This window comes from Euprymna scolopes, chromosome 4 (genome assembly GCF_053919585.1).
Source record: "Euprymna scolopes isolate OS-2025 chromosome 4, ASM5391958v1, whole genome shotgun sequence".
NCBI classification, from domain to species: domain Eukaryota; kingdom Metazoa; phylum Mollusca; class Cephalopoda; order Sepiida; family Sepiolidae; genus Euprymna; species Euprymna scolopes.
The window spans coordinates 59,552,433-59,570,011 of record NC_136485.1 but is presented as its reverse complement, the minus strand read 5'-3'; the positions used below and the strand labels follow the sequence as shown (position 1 = coordinate 59,570,011).

General features: G+C 35.2%; 1 protein-coding gene across 2 annotated transcripts in view; it reads left to right on the top strand.

Moving 5' to 3' along the window:
* The first annotated feature begins 344 nt into the window (after positions 1 to 344).
* Positions 345 to 17,579, top strand: part of LOC145267615 (alpha-galactosidase MYORG-like) — a 122,196-nt gene continuing 104,961 nt past the window's right edge. For both annotated transcript variants that reach the window (XM_080123316.1, XM_080123317.1), the window contains exon 1: positions 345 to 420. The gene's annotated coding sequence lies outside the window, so the exon portion shown is untranslated. The remainder of the gene's footprint in view (positions 421 to 17,579) is intronic.

Here is a 17,579-nt window from a genome sequence, read left to right as displayed (position 1 = left end):
AAATGTGTCTATCTATCTATCTATCTATCTCGCTCTCTCTCTCTCTCTATATATATATATATATATATGTGTTTGTGTGTGTGTGTGTGTGTGTGTGTGTGTGTGTGTGTGTGTGTGTGTATGTCTGTCGCGGTGCTCTCTCTCTCTCTTTCTCTCTCTCTCTCTCTCTCTCTCTCTCTCTCTCTCTCTCTATATATATATATATATATATATATATATATATATATATATATATATATATATATATATATATATATATGAATAATAAAATGCACCAATCAATATACATGTTTGCATATGTATTTGTATATGCGTGGGGGGGGGGCGTGACGTCAGCGTGTCTCTTGCTTTCCTTTTCTTCTTCTTCCATTCATTCACACAATAAAAACAGGCATGACACCCAACACAGCGAATCTCCGAGTAAGTGTGACAAAATCAGTTTTAATTTTTTTTTTCTTCCCGATTTCGTTCTTATCTTGTCTCGATAACTTTCTTTTAACCCTACAATACATTTTTAAGTTTACCACTTCCCTTCGCCCCCCCCACTTTAAGTTTTGTTAGAAAAAGAAAGAAAGAAAAAATAAGGGACGACAAAAATCATAACTTTTTTTTGTTTGTTACAATTGATCGTTTTAACGAAATCCTGTTGTCTTTATCTACGGATGTACAAAACGGTCATAATTATCCGAAACTTTTTTTCTTTAAATTGTATCAACAATAACAAAAATTGAGGTACTTATGTTAGCGTACTGAAATAATATTATTTTGAAAGTCATTCTTAACATGGGGAAGGGAGGATGTTTTGTAACTTTTTTGTACTTCTATCTAACAATTTAATAATTAAAAAAAAAAATCGTGAAAATTGAATTTAACGTGAAAATACTATTTAAAAATAGCACGGTAACATAAATGCATAAGCACCAAAATTGGATCGAGCATGTTTTTCTGGCATAGCGTTTTTTACTCAGTCATAAATTAATTACGAATTTATTTATCCATCATTCCTCACATAAAAGCAAACAAAAACAATTGATCCATCAAAATTTATGGATGGATAAGTTTATTTCTTCTTGCTTCCGGGTTCATTGCTTCATCTTAAATTCAAGAAGGAGAAAGAATTCGAACAAAAACAGTACACAATGTTTTGGTTTTACTGTTCAGTAAATTTATAAACAAAAACAATAAACCTCAAAAAAAGAAAAAAAAAAAAAAAAAACGCTGATAATCAACTTGAATAGCAATATTTTGATTTTTGTCTTTTTGGACATCCATACTTAGTAAAGCTAAAAGTACAAATATTTTTTTTTTAAATTGTTTAAAAACATTTTTTAAATTATTGTTAGTCATAATTTTTTTTTTTAATTATCGCCAATTTTTAAAAAACTTGTATTAAAACAAAATAATTAAATTTATCGTGCAAAGTATTGTTACCTAAAATTATACATTCATATGTTTTGTAGTTTTGATATTGTTGAATCTGAAGTTTTGTTGTTGATTTAAAAATGAAAACATTTTTCAGTTAAAAAGCTTAACGCTAATAGCATTTTTTTTTTTCTGGTACATGTGCAGTTTACGGACTGTATATTTTTTAGGTAGGATTTTCAAATTAAATTAAAATTTTACATTATCTTTTATTTACTAAATTGTTAGGTGAAAGTACAAAATAGTTAACACAGCTCCCTCCCATGTTAAGAATGGCTTTCTAAATAATAACGCTATTATTTCAGCACGATCCATAAACCTCAGCTAGGGGTTTTCCCTCGACACCAAAGCCAACAGAACCATTATTGAGATTACTTGTTACGTTTCTGAATTTCTGAGATAAGGATTTCGGGACGTATTATTTGGATTCATCGGACTACTGTTCTCATTTTGAGTGCCATTTTTACAACGTTTCGGTCGATGTAACCTCCGATGTTCTTCAGGTGTATCTTGTCGAACTCGGGAATGTTTCTATCGAACTCAGAAATTTGGACGGAATTTCGAACGGAACCTTTTATTTACTTCAAGGAGGTAGCATTCGCTCGTTCCGTTAGAAACATTCGACAAGGTACAGTTGAAGAGGGTCGGAGGTTGCATCGACCGAAACGTTGTGAAAATGACAAGCTGAGAACAGTAGTCCGAAGAATCTCCAAAAATATGCATTTATTTTTAAAAAAAAATTTTTTTATTGCATTTTCACCCCAAACAAGGCACATCGCAACTTTGTTGTAGGGGGCTACTATCAGGGACATAAGCATCAGGGGTACTGTGTAGGAAGTTGGGAAGCAAGATGTCGGTTCACGTTACATTTGAACTTCTGCATGTCAGTACAGTCGGTGAAGCAGGGACCCGGAAGGGAATTCCAAAGTCTAGCCGTTCTGGGCAAGAAACTACTGGAATGGAAGGCTCTCTTGCATCTAGGGATCTCTACTGTGAAGGGGTGGAATTTAACTGCTTGTCGGGTGTGTCGGGGGTATTTACGTCGAGGGGGCACAAGTGCTTGCAGTTTGTCAGAGCATTCACCGTTAAAGTACTTGTAGAACAGGCAGAGGGATGCAACATTTTGTCGATGTGACAGAGGCTGAAGTTTAGCTGACAGTTCAGGAGGACCTATCAGATTGGCGACTCTCCTTTGAACCTTGTCTAGGAGCGAGAGACTAGTGGCAGATGCACCAGCCCAAATATGACAACAATACTCCATACATGGGCGAATGATGACCTTATAGAGGTATAGGATAGTTTCAGGCGTTAATAGCTTTCTAGCATGGTAGAGAGAACCCACCTTCTTCGCAGCGGTTTTGGCAATGTTCTCAATGTACTTACTTCACTTCTTCTCTGTTAACTTATGGTTTTGGTCCTGTGCAGTTCTAGGAGGTCCATCCTCCCAGGTTTTACCTTCTCCCATGGAGAAAGTGTTAATTTATTACTAATCGTCTGAGGCATCCTTACTGGGGAATGCCAATGGGGCTGCCCAAGCATTTTTGTAGGCCAGAGTGCTCTTCCTCTAGATCGCTGGCTCTTCTACCCCATTTTCCGACGCTTGTGTCACATCATATCGCCGTAGAAGCTAAATATCGTAAACTGCACAAGGACCTCTTTTTTAATTAAATTCAGTAAATTAAAATATAAATAAATTTAGTTTTTAATTTTCAAGAAATGTAAATTTAAACTTTTTCTTTTTTTTAATAATCTTTATACTAATACATTTATTTTTACGTCGCGTGTATTCGTATTTCTCGTCTTTACGTGATTTACTGTTTAAGCAATTAAAACAATTTTTAAAATCATATCAAAGATACAATACTACTGACTAGAGAGTTTGATTCACCATGCATTCACTATGATCTTTTTTAATAGTTAAAAAACAAAACAAAAACAAACAAAAAAATAATGATGATGACACTTCGAAATTTGAAAGGCATTTGGAATCCTTTAAACTGTCGAATAGCATTTTTCTGTTTACTTGTCTCCCCACGAGGGCAGTGTTAGACACAAAAAACGAATTTTAATCTGGGGAAAAACCAGCTCCTCCCAAAAGGGGTAGTCTGGATTGGAACAAAAATAAAAATTGCCTCAGTCTAGAAGGATTTTTCCTTCGCTCATCATCATCATCATCATCATCACCACCATCATTATGTCATATGAATCCAAAGATTCTATTATTAATATTGATTTTCCTCATTTTTCTAGTCAGAATTCTTTCAAGAAAGACATCATGGATTACGGGGGGGGGGGGAAGGTTGCCAACATCCTAAGTGAAAGTGATTTTTGTGGAATGAACTGGATTTGAACTTGGGACACATAGGTCGCCAGTCCGTGTCGTTAACCACTAGACCACTGTTACCTCCCTTCTCTTTCACTGACCGTGACCGAGAGAAAAAAGATGACACGCAATATCAAAACAGATACTACAATTTGCTCGTAGCAAATTTTCATATAGTTTGGGGAGCTTTTTATATACAACCCTTTTAATAAATGGATATTAAAATATCAACAAAATTATTCCTAGTTTTATAACAATTTGATTTAATTAATAATTCACTGACCAAACGATATCATAAAATTAAAAAAAAAAAAAGAACAAAAGCCGGATAAAAGTAAGGGTTAAAAAGACGCCCTGTTATTGTTGGGTAGATACAACTAGTGTAAATAAATAAATATAAAAGTTTTTTTTTTTGTTTTTGTTTTTTATACTATCCGTGAGTGTTTTTTACAAAACGTTTCGGTTGATGTAACCTGCAACCTTCTTCAGGTGTATCTTGTTGGACTCAAGGGTCTTTCTACATGTTCATGGCTGACGGAACGAGAGCATGCTACTCCTATTGATTAAATAAAGAGGTCCGTTCGAAAATTCCGTGCAGATTTCGAAGTTTGACAAGCAGTGGCGTATCTAGGGTATGGCAGGCATGGCCCGTGCCATGGGCGCCACTCTGACATGGGCGCAAAAATTGCTTGATAAAAATTAAAATTAGTAGTTAGGTATATCTAAGGTATAAATTATTAAGAAGGGGCGCACATTCAAACTTTGCCATGGGCGCCATTTTACATAGGTACGCCACTGTTGACAAGATACACTTGAAGAAGGTTGAAGATTATATCGTCCGAAAACTTGGTGCGAATAACACTTAAGATGAGAACAGAAGCCCAAATAATCTAAATGAACTTATAAATCGTCATCACAAAAATTCAGAAACAGAATTTTTTATTTATTTATCACACCTGTATTACCTTTAGAACGAATCCTTGTTAGTTAAATGAATATGCAACATAGTCTTTTGATCACTGTATATATACGAGCGTTGCTCCAAAAGTAAGGCCTCCTATTTTTTAACTAAAAAACTGAAACATTGAAGAGCTACAAAGATGGGAGTGACACCATTAAAATTAGCAACATTTTGTACTCCGGAATTTATTTCTCTACATAGTCATCACCATTCTCAATGCACTTTTGCTAGAAATTCAATAACGCATCTCTGCTTCTGATGCACATCCATGACAGCGGTTGCTTTCTTATAGTCTTACGCCGTCAATATCTGCAATAGAGAGAAGAAACTTTCAGCTCATGAATGCATAAGTTCAGTCATCTTAACAATGCAGTTTGCAATCCCTTCTGATCAATTTGGGAGGAATAAAAAAAAAAGGTACGAGACATCACTTTTGATGTGTCCTTTGTATTAGAAAGCAAAGAACCAAACAATTATTTATTTTTCTAATTTATTATAAACTATTTTTCAAATAGTTTATAATAAATTAATGCTTGGTGCTATTAATCTCCTGGCAAACAGGGATTGGACTTAGTAATTCACCCCTATTCGTCTGTTTACACTTTTCTAAATAATCACACCTTGGATTTTTTTTTTTTTAAATTTTGCACAAACATTAGTCATGGTGATAGTAAATTTTTGCCTGGACAGATTTTCCAGGATAACTCTGGTCGCTCCCCCTATGAGCATTATAGGGGGTGAAATTGCACCCAAATCGTTTATTTGTTCACATTTTTCTCAATGAGAGGCCATTTTTTCAAGATTGTTGCATCTTCGTTATATGGTGCTGAAGTATTATATTAGAATATTTTTTTTTTATTTTGAGGAAAACTTGTACCAGTATACTAGTTTATTCAAGAAGAAAAATGGCATTCTACTTTTTTGATGGTGATTACAACAACCTGAAATATTGCAATATAAAATATAGATACTGGTGAATAAAGGGAGGCCCTAACTTTCAAACACACTGGAAGTTGCCACCCGCATCTCTCAATCGAAGTATTGATATAATTTTCAATTATATTTTATGTTTATTTTTTTCACGCCCTTCTAATAAAAATATGTAAAATACACAAACTTTTTTAATCAATTTTTTTATTTTTTAATCGTATGTCTTTTCAAATAACTATATTTATTTTAGTTAATATGTTATATATTTTGTCAACCTATTTAGATATTTTAAAAATATATTTATTTGCAGAAGTACGAAAAAAAAAACTATGAATGTGTCATTTTTTACAGTTTTACCTATGTTTAATTAAGTTAATATGTTATATATATATATATATATATATATATATATATATATATATATATATATATGCGATTAAAAAATTAAAAGAAAAATAATTGATAAAAAGTTTACATATTTTTATATATTTTTATTATAATAGGGTGAAAAAATAAACATAAAATATATTTAGAAATTGTATTAGATACCTGAATTTAGAGCCGCGGGTGCCAACTTCCGGTGTGTTTCAAAGCTAAGCTCTCCTTTTATTCACGACTACCAAAATATATATAACTAAAAAAATATTTGGAAATTTTAAGTGAGGAATCAGTTTGACATAAATTTAAGGTAAAATGAACACTCACTTTCTGACCAGATAGTATTTTAATGACACGCAACCAATTTATATTTTTAGTTAAATCTTTGCCATTTTCTTAATCTTTGGAAATCAAGTATGGGTATCTGTGTGGATTTAGGATTAGTGATTATAATGTTTTTACGACCTTGGACTAAAGGTTAGTGGTAGTACATGTCATAAGTTTTCAAATTTTTATTTTCCAGCTGAATACATGTAATCCCTTATACCTGTACCATGATCTGTTCTAATGCACCTCTTCTTAGAAATCATGCAATTTCTTTGAAACGGTCCTTTGGCATTTCTGTGAAATTTCTGTGAAATTAGTCATGTCCTTAAAAGGCTATCCGGTTACAAACACTTTACTATCACTTTTTGGCTATCCATGAGAGGCTATTTTTCAATATGGCTGCATATTTTTTACATGGATGCAGTATGATAGAAGCTTTATTTTTATTTTGCGGGAGAACTTTGTCTCAAATTTGATCTATCTTGCACGCATTTTAAGTAATATTAATTGGTGATTGTATGCATTTTAAGTAATATTAATTGGTGATTGTATGCATTTTAAGTAATATTAATTGGTGATTGTACGCATTTTAAGTAATATTAATTGGTGATTATAAGTTGTATTTGTAATCTGGAAATAAAAACGTAATTTACTTGAAGTTTCAATTTATTTATTTCCCTACAAAAAATTGTTCGCCATAAAAATTGTTAGTAAATATTAGTGTTGGGACGATTAATCGGAATCGAAAAAATTTGAGCTTATTTTCCGATGCCAAAACCGATTCTTAAATTATCTTTTTTATTTGATTTTGGTTTAAGAAACATCTTCCACTGCTTGCAGTAATAATAAAATAATAAATATTTATTGATTTAAACTTCAAGTAAGACTAAAATCTCTAGATCATCCCCTCAAAAGTGTGTTTTTACATTTGAGAAAATATAGGTACATTTAAGATGTGTTTTTACGGTAATCGGGACAAAATAACATTTTTATAGTTAAAGATTTATAAAGAATCGGAATCAGAATTGGTAATTGTATCGGAATCAGGGAAAACATATTGGAATCGTCCCATCACTAGTAAAAATGCAAACATTTGCAATCATGTTGGAAGTTGCTTCTCATGTTCAGTCAAACAATGATTGTAATTTTTTTTGTTATCAAATTGATATTGCACATATTTTTTGTCAAGAAAACATGAAATATAATGGTTTTATAGGATAACTAGAAGAATACCCGTCCTGTGACTGGTAAAATTAATTTTTCATGCAGAACATTTTTAATTTTAAAATTGAAGATTTTGTTCATAGTATGCATAGTTAAAAAGTGAAAATAAGGATTTCCAAGCAAAGCCAAATTAATACAGCTAATCTATAATAAAAATCTCGCCTGTCTGTATAAATGTATGCATGTATGTATGTATATATGTATGTCTGCCTAAAACTTTTGACAGAGGTGACAGATTTTAATGAAATCAGTATCGTTTTGAAGCTTCAGACAACAAATATCGAAAGATTGGCTAAAAACATTAATTTCTTCACCCTCAACTGCGCACTTTTCTATAAGGAGAGGTTGCTTTTTTCGCTGATATTTTCGAAAGCGATCCCCTTTTTTTGATTGACTAGCCTTAATTGAAACCTTTGCCACTTACGGCTTGGCAATGGAGTCAACGACAAAGACGTCACTTTTTTTTGCCTTCTTTTCCTCCTTTTCAGTACGGGTTCGAGCCTGCCTACTACCACTTTTTTTTTTTTTTGCTCAACACACACCTTCAAACACCCCGGCTGATTTTTCCCTCTTACATACTGTTTACTTAATTAGATATGGTACGTATGGGTTCACGTTGTTAGAAAAAATTAATTTTTTCATTTGTTTTCTTGAATTTTCATAGTAAGATCAATATTTGATTTTCCTTCTTTTTTTTTTTAAATAATAAAGGAAATCGAAAGATTTTTTACTCCTTATGAAACATTGCCTTAAGGAGAAGTGCTTTCCAACACCCTGGAAAATCTCATCAATATGCCCTGTATTTAAGAATTCAGGTGAAAAGTGATCTCTCTCTCAGTACAGACCAATAAGTCTCCCGTGTGTCATGAGTAAGTTGTTGGAATCCATATTAAATAAAGAAGTAGTCAACCACCTCAGCAGAAACAACCTTCTTAGTGACATGCAATATGGTTTCTGCTCTGCAAGATCTACAGCAGATGTGCTAACGATTATATCTCATAGGATTAGTGAATCTCTTGACAAAGGCTTCCTTTCCAGGGCAATTGCTCTTGATATATCGAAGGCCTTCGATAAGGTATGGCATAAGGGTCTACTTCACAAGATTTCCAGCTACGGTATCACTGGTAATGTTTTCTCAATCATTAAATCATTTCTCTCCGATAGGTTCATAAGAGTAGTGGTTGCTTGGCAGAAATCAGAGGCCCACAGTATTAATGCTGGAGTCCCTGGGCCCAACTCTGTTCCTGATCTACATCAATGATCTCCCAAAACACATACTTAAATCATTCGTTGACATCTATGCTGATGACATGACCATCTATGGCAACACATCAAAAGCCGTAAATGACAAAGTTCTCTCTAATTCTCTCTCTTCTGATCTTGAGCGCGTGGTACAGTGGGGGAAGAGGTAGCTGGTTACTTTTAATGCATCCAAAACCAAGCTTCTATCTTTACATCATCAACGCTTTGATCCCCATCTGGCATCAATTGAAATGGATGACTCTCATCTTGGGGAGGCTCCATGTTTTTACAAGCTTCTTGGCTTGACCTTTACTCCTGATCTGAAATGGAACATGTACATCAGGTCTTTTGCCAAGGACGCGGGGAAAATGGTGGGATCCTTCTACCGCCCCAGAAGATATCTCACTACTGATGCAATTCTCTATCTGTATAAAACCCAAGTACGTCCAAGGATGGAGTACTGCTGCCACATCTGGGCAGGAGCTGCTAAAAGCAGCCTATCCTGCCTTGACAGAGTACAAAATAGACTTCGTAGCTTAGTGGGGGATGCCCTTTTCTCTTCCCTGCAGCCTCTCTCCCACAGAAGAGATGTTGTGAGCCTGTCTTTGTTTTATCATTATTTCCATGGCAAGTGCTCGTCTGAGCTCCAATCTCTCGCCCCCCCCTCGCCAATCTTTCACAAGAAACACCCGTCTGGCTGAAATTACTGTCAATAATTTTCCCCACTCTTTATCTGTGCCTAAATCCAAATATAGATTTCATGAGCAGAGCTTCTTTCTCAGAAGTGCACGACTGTGGAACTCTCTTCCGTTTGCCTGTTTCCTACCTGACTACAACTTGGATGTCTTCAAATCCAACATAAACAAACTCCTGACAAACCGCCCTCTTAAGTAAGACACTCTATCAAATCTCCAATACTAATGATTACTACAATACTATCTCATTGATTACTGTCCACATGATAACCCTTATCCCTGAGTGGCCTCCGGGCCTTGATAAGTAGTGACCTCCATGTAAAAATCCATGTAAAAAAAAAAAAAAAAAAAAAAAAAAAGAAACTAATCTTGATAGTAACCATCTACATGTCGATGGTTATTTGCTTTTTCTCCACTTAGACTCGTGCTCACATTTGCATGGTCTTGCTTTCTTTCTTCGCAAGGATCTCTCCATTGTATGTGTTCCTAATCTTGTATCTCATGGATGCCCTTTTATCTGTCCAAAATTGTCTTTGCTGCACTTCATTTGTTCTTTTTGTTCCTATTTTTGTCTTTTAAATAAGACAAAACTAAAATTACTTTTAACTTAGAGCAATTTGACATGTTCTTAAATTTTAACAGAATTGTTATTTTTTATCAAGCCTAAGAGAATATTTATGTATATAAATAAAACATTAGATGTATGTATGTATGTATGTGTGCGTGTCATATCATGTCAGGTGATGTCATATGCTACTGGTAACATGTAACCCAGTATTAACTGCCTCATGGTTGGGTCACCGGCGACTAAACTGGTTCCCCCACCAGACTTGTTTGGTGAGGAGGGTGGCTAGTCTCCCTGAAAGATTAAAAACAAGACCTTCCAAAGGGCGAATAAAAAACTCTTTTTGGGGGGTTAATGACCAACTAGCACCGTGTGTGTTTGTGTGTATGTATAAGTGTGTTGGGGTGGAGAGGGCTCCCGTAAGCCTTGGTGAAGGCAACCTTTCTAGGAGAAGCAAATCTCTGATTTAAAATACCATAAAGCAGAAGACCAGTACCCACATTAAGCTGGTCTGCAGTTTAACTTGTTGCTGGCTATCTTGCTCTTGCTTGTTGCTGGATGTCAACATTTTGAACCGAGAGAGAGAGACTTTGCTATCATACAACGCTAAGACTCTGTAACATCATCTGTGTATAGATACTTCCTCAGGCATTTGTCTATAAAAATGGTCCTGTGGTGATGGAAAAGTTGTGACACATGGAGGCTTGAAATGCTGGAAGCATGTAATAATTGATTTCAATGATCGTCTTCAGTGTCATGCCTGCTTGAGCGTGTGAATTCACCGGTAGGACTAAAAAGAAAAGTAATTTTTAGGCTCATTGACTTTAAGTGTCTAAGGGAGTGGCACTCGTCTGACAAGACGTTGCAATCATCAATCATCATGTGTACGTGTGAAAATATTTAACCGATAAACTTTTAAACTACTCGTCACAGAACACTGAAATTAACCGGAAATAGTTATACACCAAGGATGGTTTATAATGAGTAGAATCTTTGGGTAGGTGAGTAAAGTGTACCGAAATATGTGGGCAAGTTGAAATGCAAAATGTTCATTTCAATTTGTTGACAGATTTTTATTACTTTTGCGCATGTGCAAATTCATTCATAGCTTAAAGTGGTTTAATTCTAAATCTTTCTTCTCTATCTGTCGATAATTCAAACATTAGGGAACGCAGCAGGAGTGCCAAATGTTTTGTTTCCGATTCTAGCTGATGGTAATTTTTTTTTTTTTTTTTTTAACTTTTGAAACCAGTACTATATATTAGGAAGAATATAATATTCAATAAAGAATTGGCTCTGTAATAATAAATACAGAATCTGTATGAATTGAACGTATTAAGCATATTTCATGACTGGACAAGGCTGGACACTCCACACTGGTCTTACATAAAACATTATATTTTTGTCATTGATTAACAACATAAAATCAGACGTTAGTATTCCTATATATTAGTGAGAGGACGATTCTAATATTTTTCCCAATTCCAATACAATTGCCAATTCCGATTCCTTTAAAATCTCTTAATATGTAGTTGTAGATTTGGTGATTTTTAATTAATATTTTCATTTCAGATCACTGTAAAAGCCTGTGTATTATATACATATATTTTCGCAAATGTAAACATACACTTTTGGCATGATCTGTAGATTTTAATTGTATAGGTAGTTTAAAATCAATAAATATCCATCATTTTTTTTTAGTACCAGCAATAGAAAATTAAGTTTTAAACAAAATAAAACCAGAAAATCAACAATTAAGAGTTGTTTTTTGGCATAAGAAAAATGTACGCATTTTTCCGATTCTGATACCCGAAAAAAAACTCTGATTTATCTATCAACACACCTCACTTGTTTTACAAAGGTCCTGTAGGATTTTGTAACCATTTGATTATGCTCGTGCCTGTTATAGAATTGGTCACAAAATGAGGGATCATGTTCCTGAATGATGAATCTTTTTTTTTTAAGCGGTTACTTATTGAAATCTTATATGCCATATCATAAACTAGACAGAAAAAGACGTTTCAATTATACCAGTCATCATAGGAGCAACTGGGCTTATGAAAAAGAACTTTAAAAAGTACATAGCAAGCATATCCGGTGAACCAAGTGCAAGTGAAATACAAACGATTGCACTGAAAGGGACGGCTAGAATCCTGAAAAGATCTCTTGGTTGGGCTCACTAAAATAGGGGTAAATGTCAGACATCTGGTTGGATGTCCCATCCCCTAGAAGAAAAAGTTTAAGAAAAATGAAAAAAAAAAGAGATGTTTTTTAAAAAATACTTTTTAATAAATATCTTTTTTAAGTTCCTGTTGGGGTTTATAATAATATTATGAAGTGTGTGTGTTGGTGCCAGATGTCTGTAAACAGCAAAGAAAACATTTTAATTTTTTGATTTATAACTTTAAAAATATAAAATTATAGAAAGTAAAATAAGATGAAACATAGTAATATGAGGCTCAGGGGGAGGGGGGGGCGCTGAAGTTTCTTCAATTCCTTAATTTCTCTGTACAATGCTCAGACACAGATCTCGCTAAGTATAAAAAAAAAAGCTTAGTGGCTAACTATAGTTGAGAGCAACCCAAAGGTTCCTTTCCTTAGCTGCTATACCTAGGTGTAGAGGAGGGCACTATTTCATTCTCAGGGTTACTTCACTTGCCCGTGATTCTACCTTATAATTCTGAGTGCTTAGCAAGGGGATATCAAGTATCATTTTTTTTTTAGTCTTTGTATGACTCGATTGAGGATTGAACCTCTGTCTTCTGCTCCATTATTGAACATTCTTAAAAGTGTTCAATTCTTGGTCGAATCATACTAAAGACTTAAAAAGGGTACGTTATGCCCCTTATTAAGCACTCAGCATTATAAGGGAAAGATCAAGGACTCGTTGAGCAATCCTGGAAACAGAGTGGCGTCCTTCCCTACACCTTGGTATAGCAGTTAATTAAAAGGGAACCTTTGGGTCGCCTTTGACTATATTCAGCCATTTAGCTTTTAAAGTATAAATAAAACATGTAGAAATAACAATAGAAATTTTTGTTTTTGTTTTTATTGAAACTAATTTTTGATGCAGAAAGTTGGTATGAACTTTTCCGAAATTACATTGTTGAGTATATATAGTTATCTGTATGTTCTGAGAACATGCCAATATTTACAACATAACGTTGACTTTTTCAAATGGAACAAAGTTTGTTTACATCATACTTTGATTTTCAAAACCAGACGGCGGTAATTGTTAGCGGGAAAATTACATCAAGAGAATGGTATTTTATTTTACTTTCAGTTTTTGGGATTGAAAAAAATTTATTTTGCATCCTGTTTGGTAATTTGTTACTATAAAAAGTTATTGTAGAGATAATACTCAATTGTTTGTTTTGTGATCTCTCTCTCTCTCTCTCTCTCTCTCTGTTTAAAAAAAAAAAAATTCGATTTCGAGTCACACTGTTTGGCCACTTGTCACTAATTGCCAGGATCATAAGATTCAGGATATTTTAAATAGTTTTTATTTACGCCCTATTCAGAAGGAGGTTAGACACGGGGTTAAAGTTGAGTTTAATGAAAGTATTTCTGTGAAACGATCTGAATTCGAACTTGGCACACCCAGGTTTTCAGTTCGTGTTGTTAAACATTTAGTCACCATCACTCCCAGACAGACTATTTTAAATAAAATTGAATTGAAAGTCATGTTTAATTTTAGAAGAGTTTCTGATGGGTAGCTTATCTGTATAAGTCCTGACAGGAAAAATAGAGCTTTAATGGAATGTGCTCTGATGAACTCATTGCACTTGTGTCCCCCTCGACGTACATATCCATGGCAAACCCTTTTGGCAACAAAATCACACCTCTTCACTGTTGAGGTCCCTAAATATTAGAAAGTTATAGCTTCTTCCCTAGAATAGCTAGACTTTGGAATTCTCTTCCTGCTGCCTGCTTCCCAAATTGTACTGATATGCAGAAGTTCAAATGCAGCATAAACCAACATCTTAATCTTTTATAGGCATGGTCCAAATTAGTAGCTGCTTACGTCCAAGTAGCAATATGCCTTGTTTTGGGGTGAAGGTGAATAAAAAAAAAAAAAAAAAAAGAAAGAATTGTTAATGGGTAGATAATCTGTGACACGTTTCAAGACTCCAAGCATAGTTTTGGGACACAATTGCCATTTTAGGTCAATTTTCAAAACAGATAATGTATAAGTGTTATACCATTTTTCTAAACCAAAATTTCACGAGGAATCCAATAAAACAAAAACGAATACAAAATTTTGATGGGAAACCATGTTTTCAAGCAATTCTTTCATGACGGCCGGAATCGCACTTCCCGTTTTTTTGTCCCAAGGACCGTATCCTGCAGATTGCGAAACTATTTAAGAAAATTACTCAAAACCTATCAATCATAAGTGTTAGGCCATCTTTCTTAACCAGAATTGTTCTTCATCTGGCGCTGATACAATGATTTTTCGTCGTTTTCAGCAATAGCATACAAAACTTTCCGTGCAAAGCGCCAGGTACATGATGTTGCCGAGGCCAGATGGTCGATATCCTTATGGTTGTCTCTGGTGAGCCCACACTCCTTGGCCACCCTGACAACGTACATGGTGCCAATGTTCTTAATCTCCTGAGACACATTTCGTCGACTTGTGACCATTTCCTTAGCGATGGAGGCAGCTTTGGTTGAGATTGTTATGCTCTGAGGTATGTACTCTGGTGGAATGACAACAGAGTAATCATTAAGAAGCTGCTCTACCAGAACATTGTCGAGCAACAGTCCAAACCAATATCTCAGCAAAGTTTTTGATTCAGTCTCATTCATGTTGGGAAGTCTGTTGAGAAGTTTATCAACACGATAACGGACTTGTCGGATACTAAGGTCTCCGCTCTTGATTTGAATCTTCTGCAGTTCAATTTGCAAGGGGCCATGAAGGGTGGACAGGTTGACCAAATAGATCATCATCTTTAGACTGTCCATACTGTTGGTTGGCAGAAGACCCTGCAGCACAGTCCGATGTCTGTAATACTTTTTACGTAGGGCTTCGTCAGATGGTTGCGGTGGTGCTTCTGTATTCTGCTCGTCATCAACATCGGATGCAGGAGGACTAGAATTCAACTCTTCCTCACTTGCAGAACTATCAGAGTCTCTCTCCTCCTGTTCAGTATTTGCCCCCTTCCTCTTCTGCCAAGTTGCTAATTGCAGCAAGCGACGAACTGTTGACACTCTTTCGGTTTTGCGTCGCTTTCGTTGTTGCTCAGTCTTCCGGCGTGATCGCGTTCTTGGTGTCATCGCTGCTGCTTCTAAAGGTGGTCTGCCACGTTTTCCAGATGTTGAAGTCATTGGTTTTTCCTCATTTAAGGGTGCTGATGCATTTGATGGAAGTTTTGTTGGAGGTGGAGATGGTGGATTTGCTGTTGCTGCCTTCTCACAATGTTTATGTACTGCATCTTCGTGGTATTTCACTTTCTCCTCCTTCATCAAATTGGAGTATCCTGTTGTTGTAGATCCCTTCTTTCATCCTCTCTTTTTTTCAAAAACCATAGTTGTTACTAGAGTTGTTACTATGTGAATTATTCTGAAAAAAGAAAAAGTATTAATCAGAATGACATAGCCATCATGACTATTTACATATTTACATACAGTTAAAAGGACTATGTTTTTAGGTCAGAACTGTTTCTCCTCACTACTGATACAACACACATACAAGTGAAGATCTCACACAACTTCCTTCATGTTAAGGGGAGGATTTTTCACACCTGCTCCATGTGAAAACCTTCTTTTCAGTTCACCCATAACACTTGAATAATTCATGAGGGTATTCCTTGACTTCAAACAATATGATGGAGCTGTGAAATGTTACTTCTATACATCCAACCTATACTGCCTACCATGACATATAAATCATTCACAAGGGAAACCCTCAAAGCAAAAATGAAGGGTGAGTCGCTTAGTTTTCAACCCTGTTGGAGAGAATAGTTGTGGAAACCTATCAGAAGTGATATGACCACTTTGTTAGCACATAATTTGGTATCAACTGTGAAAAATACTGCTGGGGGACAAATTTGGAGAAAAAAAATATTACTGTAAAAAAAAATGTACGTCTTCAATTTGGCCAAAATCAAAAATTCCTGATATACAAGTTGTTCACATTGATATTAGTGACAAGTTGTATAGAAGGGATTTTTGATTTTTCGAAAATTGAAGGCAGGGTTTTTTTTTTTACAGAAAAAATTATTTTCGGCTTCACTTTTCACCCGGTCAAACAAAACGTGCAATATTTTGGGAACCGCTAGCCGTTTTTTTTTTTTTTTTTTTTTTTTTTACAAAGGCATCACGACATTATCAAGGCCCAGAGGCCACTCAAGGATAAGGGTTAAAGAGTGTACAGTAGAAATTGGTCAATATAGTAATCATTAGTAATGAAAATTTGGTAAATTTGATAACTTATATGGAACGGCTCATCAAGAACTTATTTACTTTAGACTTGAACACAACCATATTGTAGTCAGCCGGAAAGCAGGAAAACGGAAGACAATTCCACAGGCGTGCAGTTCTAAGAAAGAAGCTTTGTTCATGGAATCTACGTTTAGGTTTAGGCACAGATAAAGAGTGGGGGAAATTATTGATAGTGTTTACAGCTAGACGAGTGTTTCTTGTGAAAGTTTGGCGAGGGGGGACCATAGATTGAAGCTCAGTTGAACACTTTCCATGAAAATAACGATACATCAGAGACAAACTCGCAACATCTCTTCTGTGAGATAGAGGTTGCAAGGAGGAGAAAAGGACATCTCCTACGAGGCTACGAAGTCTATTTTGAACTCTATCAAGGCAGGACAAGTCATTTCTAGCAGCTCCTGCCCAGATGTGGCAACAGTATTCCATCCTTGGACGTACCTGGCTCTTATATAGATAGAGAATAGCATCAGCAGTGAGATATCTACCGGATCGATAGAAAGATCCCACCATTTTTCCAGTGGCCTTGGCAACAGATTTGATATACGTGTTCCATTTAAGATCAGGAGTAATGGTCAAGCCCAGAAGCTTGTCAAAACTTGAGGCCTCCTGAAGACGAGAGCCATTCATTTTAATTGATGACAAATGTGGATTAGAATGTTGATGATGTAAAGAGAGAAGCTTGGTTTTAGATGCATTAAAAGTAACCAGCCACTCCTTTCCCCATTGTACTACGTGCTCAAGATCAGAGGAGAGAGAATTGGAGAGAACTTGGTCGTTTACTGTCTTAGATGTGGTACCATAAATGGTAGTGTTGTCAGCATAAATGTCTACAAATGATGTAAGGATATGATTTGGAAGATCATTAATGTAGATCAGGAAAAGTTGCTGCTGTTCTAAAGCTTAAATGAAAGCTAACTGATCAAGATTACTGAGAAATGACCATAGGGACAGTGTTTGCTTCATTTGTCATCATTTTATAGGGATCTTTGCCAAACAGACGCATTTTTTGACCAAAATCGGGAAAAAATTTTCACAGCCTGTAATTGAGGAGAATAGGTAAAATTCGAA